At 37.7% G+C, this 8,534-nt stretch overlaps 1 pseudogene; it reads right to left on the bottom strand.

Moving 5' to 3' along the window:
- Positions 1 to 4,893: 4,893 nt before the first annotated feature.
- On the bottom strand, positions 4,894 to 6,045 carry LOC149016604 (F-box/kelch-repeat protein At5g60570 pseudogene; annotated as a pseudogene).
- Positions 6,046 to 8,534: the final 2,489 nt, after the last annotated feature.

Below are 8,534 nucleotides of genomic sequence, written 5' to 3' on the forward strand. Positions count from 1 at the left end.
TTCGACAGGAATTGAGTCATGTGTTTGTTAACGTGTATTGGAGAGCAATGACTCTAGTTACAATTGCTACTCTAGATGCTATTGGACTTTTCAATCAGCCAAAGAGAGGAAGTGAATTTTGTGTGATGTACAAATTAAGTGTGACTATGTCAATATCTCTTTCCTACAATGGATATATCATTTCAGAGTAGGAGAAAATAGATGCCTAAATGCTAACAAAAACTACGTAGTTTGACAATGTTATTCTTTCTTTATGATATTGACATGTAAGTGCATATAAAACAAAGAAAACAAAGTTATAGTACAAAATCGCTATTATCGTTAAAGGTAGTAATATCAATGCTAAATTAAAGAGTCCCCCCCCCCTAAAAATTCTATTGCAAATAGTATCACAACTAATTAATTATGACAATACTAGATACAATCTATTTAATGGTGGCATTAAATAGTTTACATCTGACTATGGTAATTATCGTTATTAATGTTTTGAGCTACTAGTGATAGTTACACACCCGACAATAAATGGAATATTCTCATTAGGAGTAAATAACTTGTTAGGTTTTTTTTTATTAAAATCTATATTATCTATATTAAGTTTTAGAGTTAGTTTTTGCATTTCCTTTATTTAATTGTTTTGTTAGTGTGTGACACCCATGAGTAAAAGGAGGCCCTTCATGACCTTGGTTTTGAGGCTCTTCATGACATTGGTCATGGGTCTTAAAGGTCTTGATCATGGTGATGAGGTGGGCTTACTTGAAGGGTGGAATTTACTCAAATTCTAACTCTTGACTTTCATTTCTCATTTAAACTTCATGACCATTCATGGCCATTACCATGAGTAGGTTAAGGTCTTTGAATGGATTAAATCCAATTCATTCCAAAGAAGTGAATATGAGAGTTACTTCTCCAAGTAGTGGGGAGGTTAGGTCAAGGGGGTTTATTCACATTCGTGGAGGAGGGACAAACCCATTGATTCTCTATTAGTGGAGAATTGATTCTCCCCCTTGTGAGGAGGTGAGTCATTGTGATTCAATGACCCAATTCATTGCCTTGAGAGTCTCAAGGGGTGTAAGGTGTGGTTTGGGCCTATATAAACTCAACCATTCCTTGCATATTGTGTGCAATAGAGACACTCCTCACACTTGCATAACTTGTGTTACAAAGGTCATTTCTTTCTTTGAGTTGTTTAAGTGTTGTGCTCTAGCTTTTGGCTCCTTGAAGGGACTAGAAAAACTACTTCATCTTCTAGTTGGATGTTGCTTTATCTTGGAGGTGGTGGTGCAAAGAACCCTTGGTAGTAGGGTGCATCAATCACCTTAAAGACAGCATTCAAGGTGTGACTCAACCTCATTGATTGGTGGTTCGTTCGATTGCAACATCAAGCTCTCCAGATCGGCTAAGGATCTTCATCTTTCAATTGTGTTGCAATTTCAAATATTGTATTTTGTAGAATTTGAAATACAATTACCCCAACATACTTATTACCAACAAAGCATGCATCATGCTAGATTGCATTGAATTCGATTTATTACGGGGACATTTATTCACAACGCACAAATAATGTAGATCTTCTAAAATGCTTAATCTCTATAGTGTCTCGATCGGTGATATAATAATTCACTTCAACTTTTTGTCTCTTTGTTTTTCCTTTTCATTTTATATTTAAGGAATTCCATTGTTAGGAAAAGTGGAAAGTCAAGGAGAAGAATGAGTGAAAAGAGAGAAGCTCTAGATGATTCAGGGGTGCCTAGGGAGTATTTCTTCCACGTTTGAAGCTTCCTGAGGAATCTGATAATGGAGGTTGTGGCAATGGGGAGGATAGGAAATCGTATGCTGGAGTTGTGGGGAGTTCGAAGATGCTTGAGATTGATTCTCTCCATTCTCCTGTGCAAGCTGGGGTGTATCGCAGAATTGTGATTCCTCAACAGTAATATGATTTGCAATGGAACTACTTTTGTTTCTCCTTGATTGGTAGGGCAAATTTCAGATTTACTACCAATGGATGAGTTGCAAGATCTCGCAAGGGATCCTGGAAAATTTCCCCGAGCAACCCATCTCACCAAGCTCATCTATCTCATGACAAGGAAATTGCTAACTAGAACAGGAAAGGCAAGCAACCAGTGAAGGGTATTATAATTTTCTTGACAAGCCCATATTCTCAAGAACAAGGAAAGGAGTATAAGTCGTTCCGACCTTCTCTTCTTTACCAGTGACAGAACTCTACGTTTCTATAGGTCTTATTCATTCACCAATCCATCGAATGGATCCCTAGATACCACATCTACATGTCCACTATGTACCAAAAAAAAAAAAAAAAAAAAAAAAAAAAAAAAGAAAAGAAAGAAAGAAAGAAACAAAAGAAAGAAAGAAGAATACTCCCATCAAAACTCTATTTTCAAAAGCCAGTCCGATTACCTTGAGGAAGAAGAATATATGAACTGCTAATTTATCAAGAAAAAAAAAATAGTAGGGTTGACGAAATTTACATCAGCATAATATAAAAAAACATTTCTAGCCAGGAACTTCTTCACCATCAGAACCGTTGGCTCATCAGTTACTCCAGAAGCTTTTCTAAAAGATCAAAAGAAGGAAAAGAAAAAGAAAAAAAAAATCAGAAAATTAGGTTAGCATTCCACTCATTTTATCTTTCTTTTTAAGACTACCATTAGAGAAAGAATGTAAACATCGAACATGTGCACCACTCACCTGATTCCAATGTATGCTTTTTAAGGCTGAGGCAGGCTCACTCCTTCCCTGTTTTCATGAGCTACGATCAAAAACTTTTTCAGAACCAAAAAGAGGTTTGGAGGGTTCTTTGAGTAGCGCTAGCATAGATCCACTTGGGCACAGAGACAAGACAGAATCTGATACCTTGAACTCATACTGAAAGGCATTGGTCTTCGCCGATGAGGCCAAATTTTGATGTTATCGCTGTTTGCATCCTAGTATCCAGTTATATATATATATATATATATTTGGTTAGATGAATGAGTCAGCCATGTAAGGGTAAGAATAGAGAGCACCTGTCAATTCAACAAGAAGAGATTTTTACAATGGCACGGTTAATGCAAACATGTTGCAAGCTTATTGAGGTGTCAAAAAAGGCCAGAGTGGAAATGAGCTTTGTAGTGAGTTGGGAGACCAGTATAGTTGCTGTTTTGAAAAAATAAAACCCTAACAATTAAATTTGGTGAGAACCGAATATTTTCTAAAAGCCGTGATCTATTACAGGTTTTAGTCATATACATAGGAATAGTTACCTTATGTTAAAAGCACATTCAATTAGGTAGAGGACATACGTTACACGTGGATCCAGTATACACTATGAAAGACCAAAGATTTGAAGGCAGACAAAGTGGTCTTACTTGTCAATGATGACTGTTCCTTTCAGGTAGGGATTGGGCAAAACCAAAATCCTCCCTAGTAACATAGTTGCGAACGTGGCAATCCAAATCAACCATCGGGTTGTACGTGCAACATTTAGAATTTGAAGATATATATATAAATATATGTATCCTAGTAATGAGGCAACAATGTGAGCATGGTAGACAAAGCATGCAACTTGACACTAACACATACTGGATAACTAAAGCTATCAGTGAAGTTGGAGCAGCGAAGTGCTAGTGAACATTAGTAATGGCCGACTTATAAATGGTCACAAGAATGAACAAGTGCACCACCAAATAATATTGATCCGAGTTCTGATTAGTTAAATAGATTGTTTCACCTCACTAATCCTTCTGATGACATAATTATGATGGAAAAATTTGTAAAGATACTGAAGTAAGATTGTTTGTATTTGTTATGATGCTCTAGTGAACAACCAATAACAATAATAGTTAGATGTTCTGGTCTAGGACTTTTTGGTTTAGAGAAGAAAAAGATTCTACATTCCTTAAAATAATCACAGTTATTGCTAATGACGCTTTTCTTGATTTAACGGATGCTAAAGGCTCATATTCCTTTGACAAACCAAACAAACGAATATCATGCAAGTTAATCTTACCTAGTTTTCACCAGTTTACAATAAATAATAAAAAAAAGAAATTGTATTTTTTTCTCTGATTCACCCACTTCACCTTTTTCTCTCATCGCCTCTTGGCTTGTAATTGGATGTATAAAGTTTGTAAAACTAACATAATGAGTTCTACCGGATATGCATTCATCTTAATATGAATGAGGAAATTCGGTCGGTACATTGTTATTGTTGTGCAAAGATCATATTCCTTATTTACCCAGAAAAATTAGAATCAATCTCCCTAGCATTTGTCTCCAGTCATTTCATTAAATTTTATTTATTTGGTAAGTAATCACTCTAGCTGTTGAATTCACCTAAAAGTTCCAAATACCAAAAGAAGTCCCCTATTCATTTGTTTTCATCAATAGAATATCAGAAGAATGAGGTGTATCGTCGTTGGGCTCATATAGAGTTTGGATAGTTTGCACGCACTAATAGGTGAACATTCATTTGAGAGCAAATCATATGGTATTTTTCTTTTCATAAACACCTGTTCTTTTTTTATAAATCACAAAAATGAGACATGCAGTAGGCTCTCAGGTGTACGTTAGTTGATGGTACACACATCTAATTATAGAAATATATGAATACGAAAATTGTATATAGATAACTCAACACCTAGAAAGAGCTGAATCCAAAATGGGTAAATGACTACTAAATGGCAACAACAGTACAACTCAAAAGATACAATTATGCTCAAAGGCAACTGAGAGTGTATTTGAAATATCTAAACTTCTCAGATCATTGAGTTCATAGGTGCATATTTGGGGTAAACTCTTTAATGGTGCGTTGTCAAGTAGACTGGTCTAACCCTCCAAACGAAATCCAAACAGAGGGTATAAATCCAACTGATAAGATAGTCATGCAAGCATCAGCTAGCAACTCATCACTGCACAGTTTTGCACAAACCCACCTACTTTCTCTCGGGCGGAAAGAACTTCCCATTCTGGTCCCTCATTTCCATCCTCTGGACACCACGAATACAGCATGAAAGCATCATGAAAAGTCCCTGGACGTGCAGCAATGAAAAGCAACTTGTCATCACATCCCTTAAATGCTACACCCCAACCATTGATATTGTCAGCTCTGACTGGCAGTCTCTTCACAATATTCCATGTATTATTGGTTTTATCATATTTGTTCACTACATCTGTAGTTACATCAGCAGCATAAAGCTGATTCTTAACCACTGCCACGAGAGGAGGAGTCGTCAGACGTCCACCATGCCAACCAGGGATCATGTCAGTTATCCTCCTCCATGTTCTTGTCTCCATATTGAACTCTTCACCACAAGTTAAACGCTCATCTTGACTGTCAACTCCTCCAATAACGTAGAACTTGCCATCCATGAAGAATCCTGCGCAAAGTCTACGAGGCAAGCTCATATCTGGCAAACATTCCCAAGAACCCGATTCAGAATTGAAAAGCTCAGCAGATTTCTGAACACAGCTATTTAGGTTAATTCCTCCAGCAACAATGGCGATTTCTCCTAAGCTACCTGAAGCAAACAAGCATCGGGGATGATTCATTAAAGGGCCCTTAGACCATTGATCATCAAGCAAGCTGTACTTCCATATGGCAAACCCTGATAGTTCAAAACCAAAGACAAGGAGCTCGGTTCCTACTGCAAGAGATTCTCTGTCTCCATGTGTGAAGCAATAATCCCCTGGAATTATAGGTAACCTCATCCACCTACGTCTTCTAGGATCAAAAGCTTCCCAAGGCATATCAATAGTAGCTAGATAAACCCATTGTTCAATAACACCCATTTGACGCCTCAACTTGTAAAGAACCCCAGTAGAAATCAATGCATGAATCTTTTTATTCACAGATGCAAGATTTGGGTAATCCGATCTGCTCGCCCAAATAAGAACATCCATTGCAATGTCATCATAGAGACCAGGTATAACATCACCTGATGATTGGGCCGTAGAATCTCCACCAGATCCTTGGGCAGCCATGGCTGGTGAGTTAGAAATTGGTATTTCCTTTTCCTTCTCTGCCTCTTGAGTGTATCTGTGACCCATGGATAACTCTGTAATATATATAAAGAAAGATTAGAAGACAAACAATAACTCATACGTCACAGCAGGAGCAAGAGAAGTATCAAAGCAAAGATAACGGATGAATCTGATCAACAGTTAACAGAGGGGCAAAAACTGAATAGAGAATTGAAATGGAATTGCATGCATCATGATACAATCAGATGAAACCAAAAAAAATTAATCTGAACAAGGAACCAAAGGGAATTCACGATCTGCATACGAACGAATTACGAAACTACATCAGTTTCAATTGACACGTTTTCAACCAAAGAAACATTATGAAAGTGGGGAGATGAAAATACCTGAAGAAAATGAAACGGATAATTAGCTTTAATATATATGCAGGAATATCTCAAGAGGAGTCCCCTTCAACAAGGCCAACAGAATGCTCTGAACCTCAAACCTCGTAGACAACCTGAAAATTTCTGAAATCCAGAAATTGCCGACGAACGGATCCAGAGAAAGACCACACAGTTCCGGTGTAAAAGAAAAAACTTTAAAACCCAGAAAGAAATGCCAGTAACGCACGGTCGCTCAGGAATCTACTGCGGTATATTTCAACGCAATCTCTACGTAACAGTCGACCGGAAAACGATCATTAATGCACGTTCTGGCGGATTCTTTCAGCTACACAGCCTTGCCAGATCTAATCAAAGAGAGGGAAGAGAGGGAATTTCAAACTTCAGAGAGTCTCTTCTTACGTCAAGAACTTCTTCTGCTTCTGCTTCTCCATCACTCTCACCCTTTAAAAACGAGTGTTTTTCAGGATGTTGCTTTTCAAAATTTGTTTTTACTGCATGCTTGCGCAGTCGGAAACCGTAAAAAATGGGAATAGGGTAGGACGGAACGGAGAAAAAGTGTGGAAACCCTAAAGCAAGCAAAAAGTAATTAATGGTCATCTACAACCCATTTTTTTTCCCTTTTTTAGAACTGAGATAACCCTGGCCAGCTTAGTGCGTCTTGACCCATCTTTTGTTCAAGAATAAATGCTGGAAGGAGGACAGTCTTAGCTGTTTGCATCCAGGTATAATCTCCAGCAGAGAGAAATTGAGTTCTTCCTTCATTTCTGAACATTTAATACATTTATGATCTTTGCTTCTCTTCCATCATAACCGTCATCCCAATGTTTCTCTTTTCATTCCTATTGCGGTTCATTCAAACCCAGAAAAAGGGATCCTAGATGACAGCCCAGGGACACATATGCTTTCAGTAGTATCCAAAGCTTTCCTATTCTTATTCATCTTGTAGTTGCACCCCATATTAGGGTTCCTCATAAAAGCTTAGAATGAGATCTGGGTTTGTAGAAAACTTCATGTACTGTAGGTCACTCAAATTCCTTTTGGGTGATTGTTTTTGATGCTCAGTTCCTGGGTTCTGGATCTAAAGCATTTCTTCATGTTGGTTGTGGGGAATGGGCTTCGGCAAAGTGGCAATTGAGTGCGAAATGAAACTGAAATTTAGAAAGACTGTAGATTACCTCAACATTAACAAAATTATCTTTTGTTCGATGAATTAGTCGGCCATGGAAGTGTAAGAATAGACAAGAACTATCATTCACCAACAAAAGTTATCCAGGATACTATGGTTAATTTAAAAAAATTGAAAGTTTGTAGAGGTACCAAGCAAGTCCAGAGTGGAAATGACTAGGGCTACAATCTGGGCGGCTGGGCGGGCTTTTTGCAATCCCAAGCCCAGCCCTATATGGTATAATTTGAGCCCATTCCCTCCCTAGCCCAAGTTAGGGGCCAATGATTTTGTCCCTGGCCCTAAGTCCTCCGAGGGCCAAGCCAAGCCCATTCCCGCCCTAATTGGCCCTAATTGGGCCGGGTCGGGATGGGTTGGCCATGATTACCACTGATTGGCCCTAATGTTTGTCCACAGCTACGATTGGCCCCGACCCACGATTAGTCCTGTCCACGGCCTCGATTGGCCCCATCCCGAGCCCTAATTGGCCTTGTCCCTAGCTTTAATTGGCCATATCTTTGGTCGTAAATATCAAATGTAAGACAGGTAGTAATTAAAATACATATTAAAGTAATTACATACTTAAATTCCAAACTCAGTTCTGGAAAAATAAAATAGTAAAGATGTCAACAAATAATCCAAAACTTATATTCAATATGTATTTAACTATTTATACCCATTTAGATTTTAGAGAAATAGAAATCCAAATTTCTAGGGTTTTTTAATTTGCTATTTGATGAAAATTATGGTTATTATATGTAAGCTCGAAGGGAAAAAGAAAAAGATTTATCTCAATTCTCAATTAATTTCTAGCTTCTAAGACAATGGTCAAACTTCATTCCAAATTTCCAATTTGTCTTTCCCCCAAGTTTCTCTCTCTCTCTCTCTCTCTCTCTCTCTCTCTCTCTCTCTCTCTCTTTTCTTGTTTTTTCCTTTGGTTTTCTCAGCGGCAAAGAGTTAAAATTATTCATGAAATAGAATAAGTAGAGAGAAGAATTGTAATTAAA

Source organism: Hakea prostrata, chromosome 5 (genome assembly GCF_041222555.1).
Source record: "Hakea prostrata isolate BN-2017 chromosome 5, UWA_Hpros_2, whole genome shotgun sequence".
Taxonomy (NCBI): Eukaryota; Viridiplantae; Streptophyta; class Magnoliopsida; order Proteales; family Proteaceae; genus Hakea; species Hakea prostrata.